This window comes from Macaca mulatta, chromosome 2 (assembly GCF_049350105.2).
Source record: "Macaca mulatta isolate MMU2019108-1 chromosome 2, T2T-MMU8v2.0, whole genome shotgun sequence".
Lineage (NCBI taxonomy): Eukaryota > Metazoa > Chordata > Mammalia > Primates > Cercopithecidae > Macaca > Macaca mulatta.
This window is the reverse complement of record NC_133407.1, coordinates 148,117,311-148,144,461: the sequence shown is the minus strand read 5'-3', so window position 1 is coordinate 148,144,461 and position 27,151 is coordinate 148,117,311. Positions and strand designations below refer to the sequence as shown.

The window sequence follows — 27,151 nt, the reverse complement described above, 5'->3', positions numbered from 1 at the left end:
ACAATGAAAACAAAACAAAGTTATTAAATTCTGGTCAGACACTGTTCCTTGCACAGGCTCTAATGTAAGGCCCATTTTATACTCTTTTTTTTTTTTTCTTTTACATACTCCCCAGAAGAGTAACATTCTCTATTCTTTAAGGATAAATTATCAAGCCAGGTATGGTGGTGTGTGCCTGTAATCCCAACTAATTGGGAGGCAGAAGTGGGAGGATCACTTGAGCCTAGGAGTTTAAGACCATCAGATACATGCTACAATATGGATGGACTTTTGAAATATTATGCTAAGACGCCAGACACGAAAGACCACATACATACCTACATGATTTTATTTACATGAAATATCCAGAATAGGCAAATATATAGAGACAGAAAGCATAGTGAAATCCCATTATCAATAATAAAAATATGTATGTATATTTTGAGATGAAGTCTTACTCTGTTGCCCAGGCTGGAGTGCAGTGGTGCGATCTCAGCTCACTGCAGCCTCTGGCTCCCAGGCTCAAGTGACTCTCCCACCTCAGCCTCTGGCTCACACCACCATGCTTGGCTAATTTTTGTATTTTTAGTACAGATGGGGTTTTGCCATGTTGCCTAGGCTGGTCTTGAACTCCTGAGATCAAGTGATCTGCCTGCCTTGGCCTTGTAAAGTACTGGGATTCCAGGCATGAGCCACTGCACCCACCTCCCAAAATAAAATAATATAAATAAATATAAATTACAGACGTTAGAGACAAACTAGCAATAATGAGATTTTCTTGACATAATGAGAGAGATTAAATCATGAAAAAGAAAATATTCTCTTGAGCTGATTCAGTGTTATTTAATGCCTATCTTTGTACTATCTAAAATCATGTCCCAGCCTGGGCAAAGTGGCTCATGCCTGTAATCCCAGCACTTTAGGAGGCCGAGGCAGGTGGGTTGCTTGAGCTCAGGAGTTTGAGACCAACCTGGGCAACATGGCAAGACATCATCTCTACAAAAAATACAAAAATTAACTGGCCATGGTAGTGCATATCTGCAGTCCCAGCTACTTGGGTGGTTGAGGTGGGAGGATTGCTTGAGCCTGGGAGGTGGAGGTTGCAGTGAGCCAAGATCGTGCCATGGTATTCCAGCCTGGGTGACAGTGAGATTCTGTCTCAAAATAAATAAATAAATAAAATAAAAATAAATAAATAAATAAATAATTTATGTCCCTTAAACAGGTCTCACAGTTCAGGAAATAATCGCTCTAGCACGTGTTGTTCACCAGTAGTATGTTACTGTGGTTTGAATGTGTCCCACCAAAGTTCATGTGTTTGAAACTTAATCCCCAATGGAACAGTGTTGAGAAGTGGGATCTTTAAGTGGTGATTAGGTCATGAGGGCTCTGCCTAGATGGATGAATTAATGCTGTTGTCATGGAAGTAGGTTAATTATTGCAGGAGTGGGATCCAGATAAAAGGATGAGTTTCGCTCCCTTCTCCCTCTCATGTGTGTTCTCTTTCCCTTCTGCTTTCTGCCATGGGGTGACATAACAAGAAGGCCGTCACCAGATGCCAGCACCTTGACATTGGACTTTCCAGCCTCCAGAAGTGGGAGAAATAAATGTCTTTATAAATTACCTGTATTCTAATGGAAGAAACAGATAATACAGAAAATATATACATCACATTTCTGTGGTAATAAGCATTATGGAGAAAAACTAAGCAAGGTGGTTGGTAGAGAGTGCTGGAGAGGTGAAGGAATATGCCTATTGTATGTCAGGTGGTCAGGTAAAGCCTCTTTGATAAGGTGACAAAGTAGACCCTGAATGAAACAACAGAGCAAGCTATTTAGGTAGCCAGGAGGGGAGCATTCCAGGCAGAAGGCCGCAGCATACTCAACAGGGCCTAGGAATAGCCAGGTGGCCAGTGAGGCTGCAGAGGAGTGAGCAGGATAGAGGTAGAAGAGAGATGGGATGAGTGCAACATACAAGTCAGTGTTTCACAAATTATCACCATGCCTTACCAAAACAAACAAACAAACAAACAATCACACTGGCTGCTGCCTGGACAATGTTAGGGAGCAGGAATGGAAGCAGTTACTAGGCGATTTCATTGGTCCAAGTGAGAGATGACAGTAGTTCAAACTAGGATATTAGGGGTGGGTGTGGTGAGAACTGTCAAATTCTGGGGTTATTTTGAAGGATGTGCCATCATTGCTGATGCATTAGATTTGGGTTTGAAAAGAAAGGAGAGGAAGTTTGAGGGTCAGACCTAGCAGATTTGCTGATTTAGAAAAACCATGTCCTGCTGACAGATGCAGGCCAAGAACAAGGCTAAACTGTCACAAAGGAAGTACAAGTGGACACATGTGCTCTTTATGGTTCTGGTTTATTATGAAGAAAAATGGTATGTTAGTTTATATCAGAAAGAACTGGATGACTTCCTTGGAAAATACTGAGTAAAGTGGATCTTGCTAGAGAATGCCAGTTTGAGACAGGTAACATCACATGTGGAAATCGGAGCCTCTCATTTCTTTCTAACTGGAAGTAGTGATTATATTAAACTAAAGAGTAAACAAGCAAATGATTAAGTGTGATGATTCATATTAGATACAGTGACACAAATAAGGAACTCAGGTGGTTGTTCCCATGAACCTAGATATCTGTTTTACCTTAATATCTTCCTATCCTTGCCTATTCTTTTTTTTTTTGGAGACAGAGTCTATCTCTGTCACCCAGGTTGGTGTGCAGTGGCGCAATCTCGGCTCACTGCAACCTCTGCCTCCTGGGTTCACTCCATTCTCCTGCCTCAGCCTCCTGAGTAGCTGGGACTATAGGCACCCGCCACCACGCCCGACTAATTTTTGTATTTTTAGTAGAGACGGGGTTTCACTGTGTTAGCCAGGATGGTCTCAATCTTCTGACTTCGTGATCCGCCCACCTCGGCCTCCCAAAGTGCTGGGATTACAGGCATGAGCCACCGCTCCCGGCCTCTTTGCCTATTCTTTAGGTAAAAGTAAAACAAGGTCCTGGGTAGAAAGTCAGATAGTACAACCACTCTCCTGCAGAGAGAGGCAAGGACCATTAGCCACTTCTGCTTTTTGTTTCTATAGTGATTACCTTCATGGCTCCAAAAGACATGTTTGTAGTGCCATTTCTTGCTTTTTCAATTTTTGCTATTATCTGTGGACTCTACTATGGTACTTGAAATTCAGCCTATTAACATAACCACCGTCCTGTCTTCCCCTTCCTTCTCCTGCCATTATAGCTACAACCCAATGTAGTTTGTTCCTCTACATTGAATTTACCTTTATAAGTGTAAGGGATATGTTAGTATTAAACATCTTTTTGTTCTGTCAGCTATATACAGCATCTCTTGACCCCCCACACTGTGAGACGAGGGTTTCATTAGCACTCCTGGCCTTTACCTCTCTTCTCTTCCTTGTACTCCCCAATCTATTTTGTTAAAAGAAGATCCCACTTGGCCAGTTGGATTCCTGTGGGGATGTAATTGAAAGAAGGATGCCCCTACACCTGCTTTTCATTCAGTACGCTACTGAAATTCCATCTCCCTCAAGAAAACCTTTTGGGACCTCATTGGGAAATAAGAGATGTATCTATTAATATAATCTTAATGAAATAATAGCCTAGAAGTCCATGAACCTTTAACCCGGAGGACCTTTGTCCTGTCAGGTGTTAACAACTAAAGGGAAATACAATCAGCTTTGGCTGTGCCCTAAGCAAGCAGAGGCTTATTTACTTTTCCCGTGCCCTTTTAAGCCAAAGGCTATAAAACCGCTTTAGTAACGTAACCCCTGTGAGAACTTGCTGGAGGACTTAGTGCCATCAAGTAAATTTTCAAGAGAATGTATATGAAATTTATTCTTCTCCTTGAATTTCATATTGATAAGTAAGTTGATTTAAAAGCAGCTCATTCGTTTGGAAAGGAACTGTATCCTTGTAACTGAGATTACTGGAAGAAGGTCATGAGCTGGGGAATGCGGCACTCCTGCCACCTAGTGGTTACTCCTGCAGAAACACTGCTCTTGCAAAGCACGGAAAACACAAATTAAGTTAGTATAGGAGTCAAATACAGCGAATATCCTGAATCTGGAAAACTTTAATTCCCTCCTCCCTTTGTGAAATCAGAGGAAAGAGAAGAGCACTGACAAGGGAGAATGTTGTAGGTAAACATGGATAGCCACCAGGTCTCCTGCACAAAGGGGCAGCTGCAGGAAGCAGAAAGCACAACAAATGAGCAAAGAAAGGGACAGGATCCCTCAGCAGTGGCCACTGCAGCAGCAACACAGGGCCAATTTGGGAGGCAGAATCAGCAGCAAGATCACCAGGGATAATGATGATAAAGCCACATAGTCTCAGCATCAGCAACAGCCCTAGAGACTGTGGCCTTGGGACTGTAGTACTGCTTGATTTAGGGTAAACCAATCAGGACACTCAGGGAACAACAGAAATCAACATTTCCAGAGCACGTACTCAGTTGAGGCAGAGTTTTACGTGTATGTCACATAATAGTCTATGGGGCTAGATATTTTTATTAGCTGTGTTATACAGGTGATGAAATTGAGGCTAACTAACTGGACTAAAGTCACAGAGTTGATGAGACTTAGGGCCAAGATTCAAATGCACACCAAGGTGGCCTGACACCAGCTGCAGAGCTCTTAACTACAGACATGCATTGCTCAAAGAAGGGGATATGTTCTGAGAAATGTGCTATTAGGTGATTTTGTCATTGTGTGAACATCATAGGGTGTACTTAACACAAACCTAGACTGTATAGCCAACTACACACTGTTAACAAAAGACCATGAGGCCGGGTATGGTGGCTTATGCCTGTAATCCCAGCAGTTTGGGAGGCTGAGGTGGGTGGGTCACCTGAGGTCAGAAGTTTGAGACCAGCCTGGTCAACATGGTGAAACCCCATCTCTACTAAAAGTACAAAAATTAGCCAGGTGTAGTGGTGCACGCCTGTAATCCCAGCAACTCAGGAGGCTGAGGCAGGAGAATCACTTGAAGCTGGGAGGTGGAGGCAGCAGTGAGCTGAGATTGTGCCACCGCACTTCAGCCTGGGCAACAGAGTGAGACTCTATCTCAAAATAAATAAATAAATAAAAAAGGCCATGACAACTGTGGAGAAAAAAGGGAGGGTTTTATTTTCTGTAAAAAACAATCTGCAGATTGGGGAAATGCAGCCCCAGGTGTAAAACAGTGGACTCCAAGCAGGGCGGAAAGTTAGAGATTATCAAGGCAAAAACTGCAAGGCAGGGGAGGATAATCAGGGGAGTCAGGAACAGAGTCTCAATTAGATGGCCTTAAAGTCCCAAATGTCAGTTGGCAGGAGGTGGTCTTTTGGTGGTCAACTGGGAAATTCCCAGCTGCCGTTGTTTCCAGGAACTCTTCTTTGACTTGGTTGCAGAAAAACAGGTTTTGCAACATTCTCTAAGGACATGAAGAGCTTGACTACTCCCTCACCCTTCCATGGCCCCTTGGGTCTGTTTTTATTTTTGAGCCACAGGGAGTCCATTCTGTCTGTTAACTGGGGTATAATTTGACAACACGTAGGCTGTTTGATATAGCCTATTGCTCCTAGGCTACAAACCTGACAGTATGTTACTGTAGTGGATACTGTAGGCAATTGTAACACAATGGTAAGTATATGTGTATCTAAACATAGAAAAGGTACAGGAAAAATAGAGTATTATAATCCTATGGGACCACTTTTGTATATGCGGTCCATGCATTCACTAAAACTTTGTTACGCAGCATGTGACTGTACTAGGCTCTTCTTCTTCCCTCAGGGAGGAGGGAATGTGGAGTTCAATCCCTTTTTAGCTCTACTGACCTTCATGTTGAGGGATGCTTGTGAATTGGAACTCTAAGGTGATTAAGCTTGATCCTAGATCTTCCACCAACTTGCAAAAGGATATTTAGCCTTTCAGGAACATTTTCCTTGACTGGAAAATAGGGATAAAATGGTAACTATCCCATAAATTGCTGGGAAGTTTCACTGAGATAAGGTAAAGTTTCTGGCACATGGCAAATGAAGTAGATTGCCTACAGAGGTTTTTCAACAATTCTTCTCATGGTTGCAAGTACCATTATTGCTTTCTACAAGAGGTGGAATCTAGGCGGGGTTTATGATTTGCTTTGACCTCCTAGAATGTGGCAGATGTGTCATTGGCTAATTCCAAGTCTAGGTTGCAAGAGCTTTCTTTTTTCCTCTCTTGGACTGCTCTTGCCTCTATGTAAAGAAGCCCAGCCTAGACTCTTGCATGTTGAAAGACCGCATGGAAAAAGAGGCATGAGGGAGCTAGCATCCCAGCAGAGCCCACCATCTGACTACAGTCACATGAGCAAGCCTGGGTGAGCCCAGAACTCACCTGCCAACCCCCAGGATGACAAGAAATAATAAATCATTGTGGTAAACTACTAAGTTTTGGGATAGTTTGTTATGTAGCAAATAGTAAGTTCTCAGTTAATGGTATCTATTAATATTACAGTTGGTGCTGGTGAGAAATTCTGCCAGCTAGCTGGCTCATAATTTCTTAGACCACAGATTTTTTTTTCCCTTTTACCAGAATAGCTGGAAGAAACAAGAGTTACATGTGCAAATGAACACTGCTTATTACAAATGTGTCCGATCTCTTTATTAAAACAGAAAGACTATTCAGAAAGTCTATTCAGAAAGACTTTGTTAGCACCTCAAATTACCATCTACATTTGAAATAATGTGGAAGCCTATTTCTTCAAAGGTATTTACAACTCAGACTTTTCACTAAATCCATTGTACTGGGACCTTCCTAGCCATTATGTTGAAGAGTTTGAGGCATGGACAGGGACTTATCCATTTCATCTAGCATCTCAAAGCCCTGAAGATGATACTTTAACCTTCTTCTCCTTTGCATTCCCCTCCCTAAATTCTCTTTTTCTGTCCATACATATCCTTTCCCTCTCTCCTTGCCTTTCCTATCTCTTTTCCTTGTTGTGATGATTAAATAAGACCTTCCCTACTGAAATGTAAGCTCCAAGAAGGAGATTTTCATCTGTTTTGTTCTCTACAAAATATTCTTTGCTTAGAAAAGTGCCTGGCACACACAGGATGTGCAATGAATATGTGTTGACTGAATTTAATTATGCACATAAAGCTCTTAGGACAGTGTCTGACATAGAGTAGATGGCACTCAATAAATATAACCTATGGCAACTGAGTGCTGTAATAAATGAAATTATTCACATTTATCTTTCTTTCTTTCATTTTTTCTTTTGCACATCACTCCTTTATTATACAGATCAGGAAAAAGGATTTAGTACTGTTATGCTCAAATGAACACTGGACCCATGTGTCAGGGCCAAGCAACTAGAACATGATTCAGAAATCAGTCAGAGAAAGATACACTTGGACAGGACCAAGAGGCATTTCACTGTCACGAAACACGGCTGGGGAGGGATTCCAATACACACAGTAGGAAGCACTTCTAACCCTCAGAGGTCAAGGAGCTTATCCCATATTGGTGTGAGAAATGGCTTATTTTCTGATGACCACATATAGGACTATTTCAGCTGCCACGAGAAATCCCAGAAGGGTTATTGTTTTGTATTATTTATATATACTATACCTTTTTAAAAAAATAAAAGTAAATGTAACACATACACTAAATTCAGGATTGATCCCAACCTTCTAGAGCCAGCTTCTCTGGGGTCAGGGAAGAAACAGTTGTCACATCACCATGCAGGTTACATTCATCTTCCACTGAAATGACTGGAGCCCCCAGGCAGTGGCTTAACTACCTAAGAGCACAGGACTAGCTCCTGGGGGCAGACAGGCTGTCTTGCTTCATTGGTCATGGCTTAGCATGGTTCCTCCCCACAAGTCCTTAGTAAACAAAGCACTTGTAAAAACCCAGGTCACTACCTTTAGACTCTCTTGTGCTTTTTCCACAGCTTGGGCTGAGAACCCGTGCCCTAAAAGTGCTGTTCTGACTAGATTGTATGAAGGGAGTGGGTGCAGGAGACAAAATGGCTAAAATGAAAATGGGAGCCACTGGTCCCCATCTGCAATTACAGCTCAAGATGCCTACAGATGTGGTCAGTGTGACATGTGCAGGAGGGAGGGGCAGAGCGATGCGATGGGCAGGGAGGGTGCCCCTGGGGACAGTAGCCTGCCTGCTGGCCTTTACTTCTTGGCCTTGCCCTGGTCAGCCACAGCTTCCATGGCTTTACGCATGGTCTCTTCATTACCCAGGAACTGCAGGCGCTTGATGGGCTTCAAATTCTTGTCCAATTCATAGACAATGGAAATACCAGTGGGCAGGTTCAGCTCCATGATAGCCTCTTCAGAGAGGCCCTCCAGATGCTTGACAATGCCCTGGGGGCTGTTGGCATGGGCTGCAATTGGTACCTGTTTCCCCTCCTTGATTTGGGGAACTATTTCTTCATTCCAAAAGCGCAGAGCCCTGGCAATAGTGTCCTTCAGACTTTCACAGGAGGGTAGCTGATCTTCAGTGAGGTCTGCAAACCTGTGATTCTTACTGATGTTGTAGAAAGGATGGTTGGGCTCCATCAGAGGTGGTGGGACATCATAGGAGTGCCTCCAGATCTTCATCTGGGCCTCACCATACTTTGCAGCAGTTCCTGCTTTATTGAGATCGGTCAGACACCCATAGTGCCGCTCATTGAGGCACCAATTCTCACTACTGGCAGCCACGTCTGATCAATGACATCTAGCACTGTCCAGAGGGTCTGGATCACTCTCTTCTGCACTGAGGTGAAGCAGATGTCAAACTCAGCCGGCTTCTCACAGCGCCTGCCTGTTGCACTTCACCTCCTCATGGCCCGCTGGGCTCAGGTCGGTGTTGTACCAGCCGCTGAAGTGGTTTTCCAGATTCCATACACTCTCGTGTGCTGGATCAGCACCAATTTGTAGGCAGCCTTGGCAGCAGGCTGGGGATGCGACACTGATGGGGGTTTGCGGATTCTGGAGGCACATTTGTCTTTTTAAATGTTTGATTACTTTTAGTCTTTCTCCCTTTTCTTTCCACTCTTCTTTTCACTCTTTGTCCCTTTCTTCTTTTATCTCTTCCTTAGTCATTGCATATTCTCTGCTACCCTTACTGTGGTGTGCAAGGGACCCTCATAGATGTCATTTCACCTACCAGAGAATGTGCAGAGAAAAGGTTTTGGAGCTTTGTCTTGGATGAAATGTAACCATTTGTGATTCATAGCTGACTTAGTACTGCACATAAAATTCTACTGTTGCGGTGAACCCAATTTTGGTGCTACCGAATAATGAGGAGCTTAGATGATTGAAAATGGCAAGCTCATTAGGTTGTAGCCTAACAAATGCCTGGTGGTACATGTGTGTGAGTGTGTGGGTGTTTCTAGTGCCTGTTGGTGAGTAACCATGCTACTCTTGGCAGTAGAAATGTGAGCAAAATCAAGTAGTACTGATTTAGCCAATTTTCTCTTCTCTTCCTCCATAAGGGAATGGAAATGTACTACTCAGTAGATCAGTTCTTTCTCAGGCTGGTAACATTACAGAATCCCTGCTGAAATGCAAGCTGGGCTGGTGGAAATCAGATTTCCACATCCTTTTATAAGCTTTGTTTGTCAAGGTAAATCCCATACATTTTAAAAGCGTGACTTCCTAGGGCTGGATGGGAAAATAAGAAGCTTTGAACCTATCACCAGAATCAATTGTACAGATGTCTTCATTTCCTTGGATAGTAACTCTCATAGGAAGATCTGTCTCCTCTTTTCTGCTAGTCTTTCATGTTCTAATCAAGAGTATGAATCTGCAGGTCAGTGGCTGAGTAGCTTGGGCTGAGCACAGAATAGTGTTTTTGTAGTTCTCACCAGCCTTGTTTATGCTTAGATTAGGCTCATTGGTAGCTCAGACCTCGTAGTCCTGCTGATATTTAGCAGAGTCCTGCATATATTCTTCTGTAATGTAAGACTAATGTTTCAAAAACCGAGAGTTGGCCCTGTCTCTACAAATTAAAAAAATTATTACTTAAAAAATTATACATAGATGTATGCCTGCTCACCAGCCAGGCATGGTGGTGCATGCCTGTGGTCCCAGCAACTTTGGAGGCTAAATCTGAAAAATTGAGGCTGCAGTGAGCCGTGATCATGCCACTGCACTCCTGCCTGGGCAGCAGAGCAATACCCTGTCTCAAAAACAAAGAAACAAGAAAAGCAACAGAGTTGGGAGGAGAGTGAGTCTTTGAGCCTCCCTGTCATCTTTCCTCAAAATGCTTTTAGTTGGCTGGGCACAGTGGCTCATGCCTATAATCCCAGCACTTTGGGAGGCCAAGGCAGGCAGATCACCTGAGGTAAGGAGTTCGAGACTAGCCTGGCCGACATGGTGAAACCCTGCTTCTACTAAAAATACAAAAATTAGCCGGGTGTGGTGGCAGGCGCCTGTAATCCCAGCTACTTGGGAGGCTGAGGCAGGAGAATCGCTTGAACCCAGGAGGCGGAGGTTGCAGTAAACTGAGATTGCGCCACTACACTCCAGCCTAGGGTAGAAGAGCGAGACTTCGTCTCAAAAAAAAAAAGAAAAAAAGAAAAAAATTGCTTTTAGTTGCTCTATTCTTATTCCTCCCTTCAAGCATCTGATCATCTTATAGTCAGTAACTTACCAGCTCTCCTTATGAGTTAGCCAATGTAGGAAATCTAGGAAGCAAACCTAGGCTTGGGGTGGGGAGATTTGGAGGCATCTAGACCATCAGTTCTTGAACATGCTCATTTAATTGGGTCAAAAGACCCCCAAGATATACCTACCCGAAATTCACTTCTGGTGGGGGAATAATTTGGTGAAATAAAAAATGAAAGAGGAACAAAATAACAACCCAAAGTGGCAACATCATAGCATGTTTAATGAACAAAATGATTAAAAATAGAAAAACAAGCCCGGCATGCTGGCAAGTGCCTATAGTCCAAGTACTTGGGAGGCTGAGATGGAGGATCACTTGAGCCCAGTAGTTCAAGGGTGCAGTGAGCTATGATTTCACCACTGCACTCCAGCCTGGGTGACAGAGCAAGACCCAATCTCTAAAAAATATAAAAATTAAAAAAATTTAAAAATAGGAAAACATTACATTTTAACATACTAAAAAAAAAAAAAATGCTTGAATATCGTGGGAATTCCAGCAACCTGTGTTTTCACATGTGTAGCAAGAAATTTGCCTCGTTGCCAAACTTTCTGTGAAGAGCAAAATTTTCAATATTTGGCACTACTGCGCTTTTTTTGTGAATATAAAATTTTAATTACCATTAATAATGAACAAAGGAAGCTATTAAGGACTTAGTCATATGTAAAAACGAAAGTCCTTGGGCTGGCATTTGCTGTAAGAATTAAAGAACTTGGCCGGGCGCGGTGGCTCAAGCCTGTAATCCCAGCACTTTGGGAGGCCGAGACGGGCGGATCACGAGGTCAGGAGATCGAGACCATCCTGGCTAACACGGTGAAACCCCGTCTCTACTAAAAATACAAAAAAAAACTAGCTGGGCGAGGTGGCGGGCGCCTGTAGTCCCAGCTACTCGGGAGGCTGAGGCAGGAGAATGGCGTAAAAACCCAGGAGGCGGAGCTTGCAGTGAGCTGAGATCTGGCCACTGCACTCCAGCCCGGGCAACACAGCGAGACTCCATCTCAAAAAAAAAAAAAAAAAAAAAGAATTAAAGAACTTGGATTTTAAAATCTCTTCTTGGTTCATCCAGAAGACTAATGGGCCATACTGTGCTTGGAGGCACTATGGCCTAGATGGCTATGACAGTCTTGTTTCAGGGCCTTCTCTGCTCTTCTGTTCTCTCTCTCTCTCTCTTTTTTTTTTTTTTTTGAGATGGAGTCTTGCTCTGTCACCCAGGCTGGAGTGCAGTGGCGCAATCTTGGCTTACTGCAACCTCCATTTCCTGTGTTCAGGATTCTCCTGCCTCAGCCTCCCAAGTAGCTGGGATTACAGTTGCCTGCCACCACACCCGGCTAATTTTTTTGTATTTTTAGTAGAGACAGGGTTTCACCTTGTTGGCCAGGCTGGTTTTAAACTCCTGGACTCAAGTGATCCACCTTCCTCGGCCTCCCAAAGTGCTAGGATTACAAGCATGAGCCACCGCACCTGGCCTCTTTTTTTTTTTTTTTTTTGAGATGGGGTCTTGCTCTGTCACCCAGGCTGGAGTGCAGTGGCACGTTTATGACTCATTGTAGCCTTGACTTCCTGGTGGGCTCAAGCAATCCCATCACCTCAGCCTCCAGAGTAGCTGGGACTACTGCCCCTGGCTATTTATTTTTATTTTTGCAGGGACAGGTGTTTCCCTATTTTGTCCAGGCTTGTCTCGAACTCCTGGCCTCAAGCAATCTTCCTGCCTGGGCCTCCTGAATTGCTGGGATTACATGCATGAGCCATCATGCCTGGCCTGCTTTTCTGTTCTTGAACCTGCAACTGTTCTCCAAGTCTTTGAGTCACAATCTGGCTTGTAAATTAAAATGATCATTCTACTGGTAGAAGTATTGGATAAGACCTTTCTGGGAGAGTATTTGGCAACAGGTTTAGAGTCAAGTATGTATCCTCATTGGCTTGGCAATTTCAGTCCTAAATAAAAAATTATGAATGTGCACAAAGATGTATATACAATTTTTTCTTTTTGTTTTTGAGATGGAGTCTCGCTCTGTCACCAGGCTGGAGTGCAGTGGTACGATCTCAGCTCACTGCAACATCTGCCTCCCAGGTTCAAGCGATTCTCCTGCCTCAGCCTCCTGAGTAGCTGGGACTACAGGCACGTGCCACCACACCCGGCTAATCTTTGTATATTTAGTAGAGACAGGGTTTTTCACCATTTTGGCCAGGATGGTCTCGATCTCCTGACCTCGTGATCCACCCGCCTAGGCCTCCTAAAGTGCTGGGATTACAGGCATGAACTACCACACCTGGCCAATTTTTTTTTAATATTAGGAAATATAGAAAGGTAGTAGGGGATTGGTTAAACAAATGATGCTATTTCCATTGGATAAAATCTCCTGTTTTCTTTCTTTCTTTCTTTCTTTCCTTCCTTCCTTCTTTCTTTCTTTCTCTTTCTTTCTTTCTCTTTCTTTCTTTCTTTCTTTCTTTCTTTCTTTCTTTCTTTCTTTCTTTCTTTCTTTCTTTCTCTCTTTCTTTTTCTTTCTTTCTTTCTTTCTTTCTTTCTTTCTTTCTTTCTTTCTTTCTTTCTTTCTTTCTTTCTTTCTTTTTCCTTCCTTCCTTCCTTCTCTTTCTTTCTTTCTTTTCTTTCCCTCCCTCCCTCCTTTCTTTCTCTCTTTCTCTCTCTTTTCTCCCTTCCTTCCTTCCTTCTTTCTTTTCTTTTCTTTTCTTTCTTTCTTTTTTCCTTTGTTTTTGTTTTTGAGACAGAGTCTCACTCTGTTACCTAGGCTGGAGTGCAGTGATGTGATCTCAGTTCACTGCAACCTCCGCCTCCTGGGTTCAAGCGATTCTCCTGCCTCAGCCTCCTGAGTAACTGGGGAGTACAGGCACCTGCCATCACGCCTGACTAATTTTTGTATTGTTTTTATTTTTATTTTTATTTTTTTTGAGAAGGAGTCTCACTCTGTTGCCCAAGCTAGAGTCCAGTGGCATAATCTCAGCTCATTGCAACCTCTGCCTCCTGAGTTCAAGTGATTCCCCTGCCTCAGCCTCTTGAGTATCTGGAATTACAGGCACCCGCCACAACACCTGGCTAATATTTGTATTTTTAGTAGAGATGGGTTTTCACCATGTTGACCAGGCTGGTCTTGAACTCCTGACCTCAGGTGATCTGCCCGCCTCGGCCTCCCAAAGTTCTGGGATTATGAGGCGTGAGTCACCGTGCCCAGCCAATTTTCGTATTTTTAGTAGAGATCGGCTTTCACCATGTTGGCCAGGCTGGTCTCCAACTCCTGACCTCAGGTGATCTGCCTGTCTTGGCCTCCCAAAGTGCTGGGATTACAGGTGTGAGCCACCGTGCCAGGCTGTTTTCATTATACAGGTGATAATGAGACTTACTGATACAGAAAAATTGTTCCCAAGGCTAATTTTTAATTGTAATTTTTAAAAGTAGGGCAGGTTGTATGTGGTGGTTCATGCCTGTAATCCCAGAACTTTAGGCAGATTAGAAGTTTGAGGCCAGCCTGGGCAATGGGACAAAATTTTTTGTCCCTACAAAAAATACAAAAAGGAGCTGGGCATGGTACTGTGTACCTGTAGTCTTAGCTCCTCAGGAGGCTGAGGTCAGAGGATGGCTTGAGACTGGGAGGTCAAGGCTGCAGTGAGCCATTATTATGTCTCCACACTCTAGCCTGGGTGGCAGAGAAAGAACCTGTCTCAAAAAATAAAAAAAAGGTAGAGCATTTAAGGGTATGCATAGTATAATCTTTTGTATATAAAGATGTCTGCCTATTCATAGAAAATGGCTAGAAGTATATATAATACAATGCTACTAGTAATTGTCTTTTTGTACTATTAAGAATTTTTCTGAAATGTCTACAATAAACATGTATGACTTCTGTAAAAAAGAAAAAAGTATTTACAAATACTTGAAACAGGAAAGATTACTTTGGCAGCATTTATAAGAATGAATGAGAGAGACTGGATGAGAGATTGTTGTAGTGGTTCAGGAAAATGGCAATGTAAGTAAGAACCAAGGTCATGGTGTGGATGGAGAAGGAAAAGCTGACTGAAGACATATTCAGCAGTCCTATGAGAACTGTAAACACATACCACACCTTCAAGTCAGTAATAAAATTGGTCTTTCAAAAGAGCCAGCATGATTTTTCCATATCCTTAAAGTGTCTTCAAATATGCGTTTGAAGAAACTCAGGGTTTTGGCTTTCTAGCTTGTTTAGCTACATTAATGGACATACAGTTGAGCAAAAAGGAGAATATGAGAAAAGGATCAGACTGTGGAAGAAGATAAAAAATTCAATTTTGCATGTGTGCAGTTTGAAGGGCTTATGGGAGATGTACTAAGAGCTGAGTAGAGGATGCCGGGGCACAAGGAGTCCACTGAGAAGACTGAAGAGGCGTAGTGTGCCCGAACAGCCCAGAATGGGCTAGTCTGGGTTGAAAGCCTGGCAAGAATGACCAGTTGGACAAGTTTGAGGTTGCTTTCATTTCAGCTTGCTGTGAAACCTGCAAGTAATCAGCACAACAGGCACAGGAAATGAGAATAATAAAAGCGAATGAGTACACTCTGGAGGTTCTTCTGCCTCATCATGGAGTCGTAACCAAAGTTCAAGGGTCAGTGCAGCCTTTCTCAAGTCTGATCTTCAATTCACTGTTTTTCAGGTGGGGAAAGCCCTCAAGAGTCTAAGTTAAGGCACTGAAGGCCACTTTATTCCTTGCTGTGCCATAGGCACATGTTCCTGTGTTTTCTTTTCTTACTGCCTCTTCACCGGCATCAGGGCCTCCTATGGTATATCAAGATGGTCAGAGAGACCAGAGGAAGAAGTCAAAGGAAGAGAGAATATCAGGGAAGAAATTGTCAACAATAGCAGCTGCCAGAGAAGTCAAGAAATATAAGTACTGAAAAGTTCCTGTGACATTTGGCAAGGTACAGGCTATTTGCAGCCATATGTGTAGAGTACCACCAAGCTCAGATTCCCATGAAAGTCATTTTCATTCTCATGAAATAAAATCAAAGTGATTTTTTGCTTTCCTTTTTTTTTTTTTGAGATGGAGTCTTGCTTTGTCTCTCAGGCTGGAGTACAATGGCGCAATCTCAGCTCACTGCAATCTCTGCCTCCCAGGTTCAAGCGATTCTTCTGCCTCAGCCTCCTGATTAGCTGGGACTATAGGCATGCGCCACCATGCCCAGGTAATTTTTGTATTTTTAGTAGAGATGGGATTTTGCCGTGTTGGCCAGACTGGTCTCCAACTCCTGACCTCAGGTGATTCACCCGCCTCGGCCTCTTGAAGTGCTGGGATTATAGGTGTGAGCCATCACCCCTGGCCTGATTTTTAGCTTTCCTATTTGACTTTTAATTGAAACTTCAGCAAAAATTACTGTTGTCAGCAAAGTGTTAGTAAAGCCTGTATCTAGATTCTCTAGCAGTTTGGGATAAGATGATTCTATGAGTTGGTGATCTGTAGAGTGTTAGGAGAATGCCGGTAGCACAAATGTCTCTTGGCCTTACCCACTGGTGAAGACAAATGTGACATTTACAGCCATGCTTCAATCCTTGTCTACCAGAAAGCCTAGTCAGTCTAGAAATCAGTGGCCCCGGCCTGGTAATCTCAACACTGTGTAATCTCAACACTTTGTAATCTCAACACCTGTAATCTCAACACTTTGGGAGGCCGAGGTGGGTGGATTGCTTGAGGTCAGGAGTTCACGACCAGCCTGGTCAACATGGTGAAACCCCATCTCTATAACGCAAACAAACAAACGTAGCAATCAGTGGCCCAAGTTGTTGACCAAGTTGTCTGCCAGCCTTCTTTGGGTGCTGACCTGCACCCTTCTCAGGTAGGGACCACAGCATAGCCTGTGTTGCTGCTGACCTCTTCTCCCAACACTTTCCCCCCAGAATACCAATCTCCAGTATTCTTCCACAGCTGTAAGCAGCTGGAAAACATTTTCCTTCTCCTGGGTATTTATTTCAGGGGAGGCTCCTATAGCTGAGCTCTTGAGCCCTAGGGACACATTCTCTTCTTCATGCTTTAAGCTCCTCTTTCCCAGAGCAAAGGAGCACTTGAGTGTGGAGGGTAGGGAAAAAAATCCTACTGAATTGGGGGATAATCAGGCAACTGTTCTGGGAACCTTCAGCGTCCACATTGTGCTGCCCTCTCTAGCCCACTGCTATGGACTGAATTGTGTTTCCCTCCCCTCTTCAAATTCATATGCTGAAGCCCTAACCTGCTATGTGACTCTATCTGGAGAAAGGGTGTTTAGGAAGTAATTAGGGTTATATGAGGTATTAAGAGTGGTGTCCTAATCACACAGGACTCTGGTTTTATAAGAAGAGGAAGATTCCCATTTTCTCTCTCTGTCTCAATCTGCTATGTGAGCACACTTTCTGCAAGCCAGGAAGAAGGCCCTCACCAAAACCCAACCGTACTGGCTCCCTGATCTTGGACTTCTAGCCTCTGGAATTGTGAGAAAATAAATTTCTGTTGCTTAAGCTACTTAGTCTATGGCATTTCGTTATAGCAGCCAGGATGCCAGACTCCTTCATTCATGGTGATTTTCTTTTAGTGGACCTATTGTCTCTTCTAATAGTCCAGGCTAGGCTTTTTTTTTTTAAAGGAACTGCCAGTCCATCATACAGGGTTGTATATCTCAGTTGTGGGCAGAGTCCAACATCTCTTCCACAGGGCTCTTGTGCACATCAAGAAATGGGACTGGGTACTCATTGTTTCTAGATCTTCCCAGCAAGTGAAAAAACTACTGGATGTTGGTTTTCCCAGAGCATATTATGGACTTCTGGGATGACTCAGGTCTGTCAGGGTCATCTCTGACTCATGGAATCCTCAGTTACCCTTCTGTAGCTGAACAAGAGAAACACATTAAAGGAGGGCATGTGAGTCTCTAGCACAATTATAATTACTGGGGTTTATAAAGCCAGGTGAATGTCAGAGTTAATAATGCTTAGACTTTTCTGGAAGGGATGAGGCAGCTCCATTCTAATAGTCTATTGGACCAGCTTCATTTGGGGCCTTAAACCAAAGTAATACAAATATCTGTATCTTTTTAGATCTGTCACTGTTTATTATTTGGTTTTCCATCTGGCCTGCTCTGAAGCAGGAGGGGAAGAGAGCACAGAGGGAAATCATGAGCTCTTTGGAGGAATAGTGCCAGATATTAAATCTATAAACAAAATAGATTGAACTGGAAAGAATGAGTCAGAGACAAAGGAAGCAGTAAAACCAGTGAATATCACCCTAGAAAATATCACCTGAAAGTGCTGGCAGCATCTTCCTGGTGTATTTGTGATTGTCCCTGTGGTGGATGCCTTTAAATCCGATCAGCACAATTTGGTGCCTGAACTGCTTGTGCTTCACAGCTCTCTGTTGGGGTCCCTTTTCACTATTTCCTCCTGTCTAGCCCTTATATCCATTTCTATAATGCAAGCTGATGACCCATGGTGAGATTTTTCTTTCCTCTGGTGATAAAGATCCTGTTACTCCAGGTTCCTGTTTCAGCAGAGCATGAAGAGAGTTATGCCGATTGATTGAGACCAAGCTGGAGTGAAATAAGGATTTTACTTGAGGGTCCATTAGTCTTCCTGCATCATGCCCCAGAGAGTCCTGAAAACTGGTGGTTATCCAAGTGCCTTGCCTTCTTGGGGTTAGCTTGTTTAGAGGTTGCAAACTGGCAGCCCCTAGGTTATATGTATTTTATTTGGCCCACCCAGGATTTGAAATTAGTTGTCAACATTTAAATATAGGGATATTTCCTGCTTCTCTTTTGAAAACTGGGAGAACACTTAATCTGCATCCACTTCTGGAAACAATCAGCCGATGCTGACTGGGTCTCTACCCTTTAATGAAGTCATGAGCTCTCCATATCACTTTGCCACAGTTACATATCACATTGCCACTGCTGCACATATTTATGTTGGCCACCATAGGCACTTGATTTTGTGTCCTCTGATCTGTAGGAAAGAAAGGAACTAGTGTTTATTGAGTGCCTTTTTTGAATGAACCACTGTACCTTGTAATTTGCATACATTACTTCATTTGATTTTTTAAAAAACCCAGTAATATTTAAGCTCCCTGCCTTTAGGGACCATGCCTGTTTCTTTTGCCACTGTGAGAGTGCCCAAGACTTGGTATAGTTGTAAGTGGGAGCTGAAAAGTATTTGCTGAATGAATGCGTGCATGAATGCATAAACAAATGAATAAAGTATTTTTATCGTATTTTTGTAGGTGAGAAAACCAAGGCCCAGGGCAGTTAAGTAACCTGTTCAGAATCGTATGGCCCATAGGGCTGACAGGATTCAAATATGGGACTGTGCAACTCCAGAGGTCCAGTGTGGAGGAGAAGGGGAAAGACCATGGGTCATTTTAGGGCTAAGTACACAGAAGACTCTTTGTAAGTCCTTGCAGAATTGATTGACAGTGTGCAAACATATTTTCATAAGTACAAGCTTCCAGAATAGTGCATGATTTTTAGCTTATGAAATTTGTCTAAAACCTACTGTGTATGGATACCTTCAGCTTTGGGATTATATAATATTGAGACTCTGCAGGAGAGGGTACGTGCCAATGGTTTGGCATGTAATAAGGAGAGCAGAATATTTCTGTCTCTAGTTGACTTGTGTTCCGTAAATGTGGTAACATTCCAAAGTTAATTTTCCTTGTATATCTAAGGAACTCCTTCCAGGGCTTATTTTTGTAAACTCCCTGCTGATGGTGCATGGTTACCACTATAGAGCGCAGAGCTGCGTTCAGGAATGACTATAATTAAAAGTGCTTCTTTGTGGGAACCGGAGGCTGATCGAGGAAGCGTGCCCCTGAAAATGAAGCCACTTGCAAAGAGAAGGGATTGGTCTGGCTGAGGGAAATGGGGAAGAGAGTAAGAATTTAATCTTATGACTTAGTTTCCATCCCAGTGCTGGTGATTTCCAAATTGGTCTATAATTTTGACGTCTTTCACACAAGCCTCATAATTCCAAAAATGACTAGGTATTTCTTACAGACCTCTTTCTACCATGATTCTAAACCCAACATATCAATAACTGAACACATCACATTTTGCCCCTGAATCAGCCTTTCCTTTGGTGGCTATTTAGTCTTTCACCTACCAATCTCCAAACTTTGGAGTTTTCTACTACTATTTTTTATTTGGAATCTAAATATGCACACACTTTTCCATAAAATGGATCATCATCTTCCTTTTCTGCCCCATTCCCACCCAAGTGCAAGCCTCTATCACTTCAGACCTGGATTGCTAAAGTAGCTTCCTAGCGGGGCTCTCAGCTTCTAGGCTCTTTCCGCTTTAATATCCCCGCACACTACTTCCAATTTATCTTACTCAAATCCTGTTTTCATGTCCCTTTCAACATTCCAAATCCATATTATCTTCTAGCAGCTTAGAGTAGCTTTTCCCAAAGTATGTTATGTGAAACTTTAGTTCCATGGTAGATTAATAGGTGTTAAGTAAAAACTGGCATTGTGATCAAATGCCAGAATTGACAAAGTTATAAACCATTTCTTTCCTGCAGGATGATTCATAACTTTGATGTGTTAATATGCCTTAGTATGCAGTATTTTCCAAGACATGAATTTTCACAGAGCCTGTTTTGGTGGAGTATTTAATTGGCCTAGGTCTTCATAAACTACATTTTGTGTCTTAGTCTATTTTGGGTTGCTGTAACCACAAACTGGGTAACTTGTAAACAATTGAAATTTATTTGACTCATGGTTCTTGAGGCTGGAAAGTCCAAGAGCATGGCACTGGCATCTGGTGAGGGCCTTCCTGTTGCATTATCCCATGGCAGAAGGGGGAATGGTAAGCAAGCATGCAAGACACAGAGAGAAAATTGGGCCAAACTTATCCTTTTTATCGGGAACCCAATCCAGTAATAACAGTATTAATGTATTCATGAGGGATTCTTTAATCACCTGTTTATCATCCTACATCTTAATCTCATCAAATTAAGACAGCATACCAAGATACAAATGCCTGGTTGAAATGGATCAAATATTCCATCTGCAGGTTAAACAAAAGCAATTGTTATGCTTGTGTACATGGCAGGCCAGAGGCCTAGATTGTCCCCTTTCCACTAAGGAGGTCCTCCAGTCGACGAGGCGTGGGCTGCATGGTAGCTCTTTTCCAGGATTCTACAGCCTGGAATAATAAGTCATGCCAAGCTCTCTCTGCTATATCCCAAAGTCCGGCACCCTGTGGGTCAGCCCCAGAGGGCCATCCAGCCTCCATCTCCCAACACTAAGTTCACTTCGTGTCTCTCACAACAGGGAGGAAACTTAGCATTCCTTGGAGACCTGAAGGGATGCGATGAGCTTAAGAATTTTCAAAAGCTTATCAATCAGTCAGCCCTTGTTCATCCCTGAGTGGATGTGTGGTATATTGTGGTGGACCTTTACTGGGCACTCTGCTGAATAACTGGAGTGGCACTTGTGCTTTAGTCCATTTGGCTATCCCTTTCACCCTGGCATTTCATCAACCAGAGGGAAAAAAAATAAGACATCGTACAGCGAGAGAAGCCCCTTAAAGGTCTTTCAACTCTCACATCTATTTAGATGCAATTGGAGCCCTGCAAGGAATACCAGATCAATTTAAAGCTTGAAATCAAATAGTTATAGGATTTAAATCTATATTTTGGTGGGTGACAGTTAATAAAAATGTAGATTAGATAAATCACATCTATTACAACCAACAGCAACGAGCTTTTCATGAGTTAAAAGAAAAACTCATGTTGGCCCCAGCCCTGAAGCTACCTGACCTGACAAAACTCTTTACACTCTATGTGTCAGAAAGAGAAAAAAATGGCAGTTGGAGTTTTAACCCAGACTGTAGGGCCCTGGCCAAGGCCAGTGGCCTATCTCTCAAAACAACTAGATGGGGTTCCAAAGGCTGGCCCCCATGTCTAAGGGCCCTAGCAGCAACAGCCCTGTTAGCACAAGAAGCAGATAAACTAACCCTTAGGCAAAACCTGAATATAAAGGCCCCCCATGCTGTGGTAACTTTAATGACTACCAGAAGACATCATTGGTTAACAAATGCTAGACTAAGCAAGTACCAAAGCTTGCTATGTGAAAATCCCCACATATCCATTGAAGTTTGCAATGCCCTAAACCCCACCACCTTGCTCCTGGTATCAGAGAGCCCAGTTGAACATAACTGTGTAGAGGTGTTGGACTCAGTTTATTCTAGCAGGCCCAGCCTCCTAGACCATCCTCAAACATCAGTAGACTTTGAGCGGTATGTGGATGGGAGCAGCTTTGCCAACCCCTGCAAAGTGACTCTGAAGAAGACGACAAGCCCTAGTCACACCCGGAAGCTGACTGGTCCACGCACGGCCGAAGCATGAGGAAACTCATCACGGGACTCATTTTCCTTAAAATTTGGACTTGTACAGTAAGGACTTCAACTGACCTTCCTCAGACTAAGGACTGTTCCCAGTATATACATCAAGTCACTGAAGTAGGACAAAAGATTGCTACAGTCCTATTATTTTATGGTTATTATAAGCGTACCAGGACTCTGAAAGAAACTTGTTTGTGTAATACTATTCTATCCAAGATATGTAGCCCAGTCTCTAAATGTTATGTGTGTGGAAGAACTGTAATAGGAGATCAGTGGCCATAAGAAGCCTGAGAATTAGTGCCTACAGACCCAGTTCCTGATGAATTCCTGGCCCTAAAGAATCACCCTGATCATTTCTAGGTTCTAAAAGTCTCAATTATTGGACAATATTATATTCTGGAACAGTTTAAACATTATCTGTTTAAAAGGAAAGAATTCACTCATTCTGTAGGATGACTTAGTTGGCTAGGGCAAAAACGGTATAATGGTACCACAAAAACAGTTACATGGTGGAGTTCAAACCATACAGATAAAAATCCATTCAGTAAATTTCCAAAGTTGCAGACTGTTTGGGCCCACGCAGAATCCCACCCGGACTGGATGGCCTCCACTGGGCTATACTGGATATGTAGACATAGAGCCTATGCTAAGCTGCCTGACCAGTGGACAGGTAGTTGTGTTATTTGCACTATTAAACCATCTGTCTTCCTACTGGCCATAAAAACAGGTGAACTCCTGGGCTTCCCTGTCTGTGCTTCCCATGAAAATCAAAACGTAGCCATAGGTAATTAAAAAGATGATGAATGGCCTCCTAAAAAATCATACAATATTATAGGCCTGCCACTTAGGTACAAGATGGCTCATGGGGATACTGGACCCCCATTTACATGCTCAACTGAATCACACAGTTGCAAGCTGTTTTAGAAATCATCACTAATAAAACCGGTCAAGCCTTGACTATCCTGGCCCGGCAAGAAACTCAGATAAGAAATGCTATCTATCAAAATAGATTGACTCTCGACTACTTGCTAGCAGCTGAAAGAGAGGTCTATAATAAATTTAACTTTACTAATTACTGTTTACACATAGATAATCAAAGGCAAGTAGTTAAAGACATAGTTAGAAATATGACAAAACTGGCACATGTGCCTGTACAAGTGTAGCACGGATTCCACCCTGAAGCCATGTTTAGAAGGTGGTTCCCAGCACTAGGAGGATTTAAAACTCTTATAATAGCAGTTATAATAGTAATAGAAACCTGCTTACTGCTCCCTTGTTTGCTACCTGTACTTCTTCAAATGATAAAAAGCCTCATCACTACCTCAGTTCACCAGAATGCGTCAACACAAGTGTACTATATGAATCACTATTAGTCTATTGCACAAAAAGACATAAGTATCGAAAATAAGAGTGAGAACTCCCACTAAATAAAAAAGTGAGAATCTCAAAGGGGGGAAATGAGGGAAGAGAGAGAGAGAGACCCTCTCATATTGTTTTATATTGTTTTATGCTCAGAAAAGGAAAGAGAAGCAAAACTAAAGGCAGGTAGCCCGGTGCCTAGGAACCAGACCCGAAACCAGGCCTGGGACTGCCTGACCTAAGCCTGGTAGTTAAAATTCGACCCCTAACCTAGCAACTGATGTTACCTATAGATTCCAGACATTGTATGGAAAGACATTGTGAGACCTCCCATTCTGTTCTGTTTCACTGTGACCACCAGTGCTTGCAACTGCTGTCATGTACCCCCTGGCTTGCTCAATCGATCACGACCCTCTCACGTGGACCCCTTAGAGTCGTGAGCCCTTAAAAGGGACAGAAGTTGAGCACCTGAAGAGCTCAGATTTTAAGATGCTAGCCTGCCGATGCTCCCAGCTGATTAAAGCCATTCCCTTCACTATCTCGGTGTCTGAGGGGTTTTGTCCGCGGCTTGTCCTGCTACACTAGTACAACACATATCACACTATATTATATTTTTCATGTGTCTCTCTACTGCCTCAGCCCTTGGGTGCTCTAGTTTCAGGAATCATGGATTTCCTGTTTATAGGACCTGGCTGAATAAATGATAATTGAATATAATTGAAATTGAATTACACAGTTGCAAGGTACATTCAATCACATTCTTATTTAAATTTTTTTAAAAAACTTTATTTTGAAATAATTATAGATTCACAGGAAGTTGCAAAAACAAAATAAATCAACATTCACACACACATTCTAGTTTGAGTCTTACGGGAATCATCCTGTGAAGTATTAGTGTTGGTATCATGTTAAATGGTATTAATATTAATATTAAAATATGAGGAAACAGAGGCTCAGTATCCTGAGAATTTCTTTGCAATTGGTGATGCTAAAGGGATGTTTGTGAGGTGATTGCTATTCCTTGCATTTCTTTACAATTTCTGCCATGTTTTCTTCTTGAAGGCAGAGCCCAAGTTTTATCCCAGTATGAGGCATAGCAGGTGGGAGATACTCAGTAATTGTTGATTTGAATTTAATTTTCACTTATATATGTTAGAAGTTATGTTGAGTACCACTCTAGGGGAATGTTTAAAATTGCTTATGATTAAGTCTACCAAATGTACCCTCATTCTTTTATCACAGATTGGATGCTTACAGAGAGAGAGAAAGAGAGGGAGAGAGAGTGGGAGAAAGAAAGAAAGGGAGAGAGAGAAATCTTTGAGAAAAGAAAGACATGGGAAATTGCTAGGTAACCCAACCCTGTCTGAAGAGAGAATTGTTTCTTTGTGCCACCACTGGAGAAATGCAGGACTGTTATGTGAGGAGCAGTTTTGCTTTTTGTGTATCAGGTAAGGCAGAAAGGAGAGGAGTAGGGTTCAAGACAAGGAGGAATTAGAAGGGGCCAAGTGATTGAAATCAACAAAGGGAACAGACCAAGAAATATGAGAAATCTAGAGGAAGGAAAGGTTGAGAGGGTGTAATGTTGATAGCATTTAAAAGGGAGTAGGGAATGCAAAGTGACCTGCTGTGAAGGAGCCCTAAGATACCATCTGAATTCTTTTTCCTGTGAGATACTTTCTCTTGAAAAGAATTCTCAGCATCCAACCCTAAACACCACTACAGTATTTTTTGGGTGTAGTTGCTTTTAACAAGTCACATAGCTTTATACCAGGGAGTCTGATGGCTTTATCATTGTTTGCATTCTTCCTTTCCAAGGGTAATAAGCTTTAAAAAGTAGACTACAATTTCAATTTAATAATTTGATTAATCTTTGATAATATTCTAGTTTTTATAAAACTAAAATATGCTAAGTCATTCTGTCAAGAAGCTAGGGTAATTTTTTCCCCTGCCATCGTGGTTGTGAATGTTGGTAAGGAATTACCTATATGCAAGAAACATCTCTTGGTATAGTGCGTTCCATATCATGTTTTAAGCTAATATGATTTTCTAGTGTGGAGCCACTTGAGTCTGAATAAAAATGACAGCTACGGGAACAAATTGTCGTATTCTCCTTGCAGCAAGTTCCATTTGCTCACGAATCTGTTATTATTGAAGAAGCGTTTAGTTGTAGGTAAATGACCCTTGCCTTCTGTCTTTAATTGAAACTCAGCCTGCCACAGTTAATATGTTTCATGAGTCAGTAAAGCTTGGAAGAAAATCCTAATGTGTTTTTAAAAGCAAAGGAAAAAAATTAATTGGTTTCAGCACACATTTTTCTATGCAAACAGTTCCTTGCTTTTATATAGAAAAAACTCTCTTGACATTCTTTTTTTTGCATAATTTTCTGCACTGTCTCATCAGTATCTGTTCAGTTGCACATAGTTGTGTTTTGAGAAGAAGAAACCTTTGGTCTATTTGGAAGGGAGTATGAGAACTATAATCACTCGCTAACCGTGGAATTTGGGCTTGATCTGTGTACTAGGAGAGGAGATACAAGATAACCTCACTGAAGCTGGGTGCAGTGGCTCATGCCTGCAATCCCAGCACTTTGGAAGGCCAAGGCAGGTGGATCACTTGAGGTTAGGAGTTCAAGATCAGCTTGGCCAACATGGTGAAACCCTGTCACTACTAAAAATACAAAAATTAGTTAGGTGTGGTGGTGCACACCTGTAATCCCAGCTACTCGGGAGGCTGAGGCACGAGAATTGTTTGAACCTGGGAGGCGAGTTTGCAGTGAGCCAGGATGGCACCACTGCACTCCAGCCTGTGTGACAGAGTGAGACTCCATCTCAAAATAATAATAGTAATAACCTCAATGAAAAGGCTTGTATCACATTGAATAACTTTAATATTTCTTCATAGCATTGGCCCAGCATAGGCACCTCAATGACTTGAGATCTTCTTTCATTTTGTAAATTCAAGTTGTATCAATTAGCTATTGCTCTATAACAAATAATCCCACAACTTAGTGGCTTAATTAACAACAGTGTATTACTTTTCACTGTATATATATATTTTTTGAGATGGAGTCTTGCTCTGTCACCCAGCTAGAGTGCAGTGGCGCGATGTCAGCTCACTGCAACCTCCGCCGCCTGGGTTTGAGCGATTCTCCTGCCTCAGCCTCCCAGGTAGCTGGGATTACAGACGCCCACCACTGCACCCGGCTAATTTTTGTATTTTTAGTAGAGACGGGGTTTCACCATCTTGGCCTCAGATGATCCACCTGCCTCAGCCTCCCAAAGTGCTGGGATTACAGACGTGAGCCACCATGCCTGGCTACTTTTCACTATTTTATGGGGTTTCTGGGTAGTTTTTCTGCTAATTTTGTCTGGGCTCAATTATATAGGTTCATTCATTTGGAAGGTTGTTGGCTAGGGACTGGGTTCGTTTGGTATAACAGGAATGTCTAGGCCTCTCTCCATGTGGTATTTCATTTTGGGCTTGTTCACACCATGGTGGTCTTGGGCAGGGGTTCTGAGAATATGAGAGTGAAATCTGCAAGTCCTCTGCAACTTATGCAATGTCATTTCTGCCATGTTCTGTCAGTCAAAGCAAGTCTGGAGGCCAACTCAGATTTGAGGAATGGGGAATATACCTCTTGAAAGAAGGAGCTCCAAAACCTTGTGGCCAAGTTTTTTTAGTCTACTATATGGCTAGTTATCTAGGAGAGAATTATTAGGATATATGGGGCTGGGGTGGGTGGTCATATCTGGGTTTTGAGTCTCACATAGTTGCCATCTGAGCCAGCCAATTCAGCTGAGTCTAGTATTTATGAGGG

The 27,151-nt window shown here is 42.5% G+C and overlaps 1 long non-coding RNA gene and 1 pseudogene across 1 annotated transcript; one reads left to right on the top strand and one right to left on the bottom strand.

The window, feature by feature from the left end:
- Nucleotides 1-8,155: 8,155 nt before the first annotated feature.
- Nucleotides 8,156-9,108, bottom strand: LOC704496 (phosphoglycerate mutase 1-like; annotated as a pseudogene).
- A 4,239-nt stretch (nucleotides 9,109-13,347) lies between these two features.
- On the top strand, nucleotides 13,348-23,874 carry LOC144339273 (uncharacterized). Its single transcript, XR_013414111.1, has 2 exons — nucleotides 13,348-15,537; nucleotides 15,684-23,874. It is a non-coding gene; the product is annotated as an uncharacterized LOC144339273 (long non-coding RNA).
- Nucleotides 23,875-27,151: the final 3,277 nt, after the last annotated feature.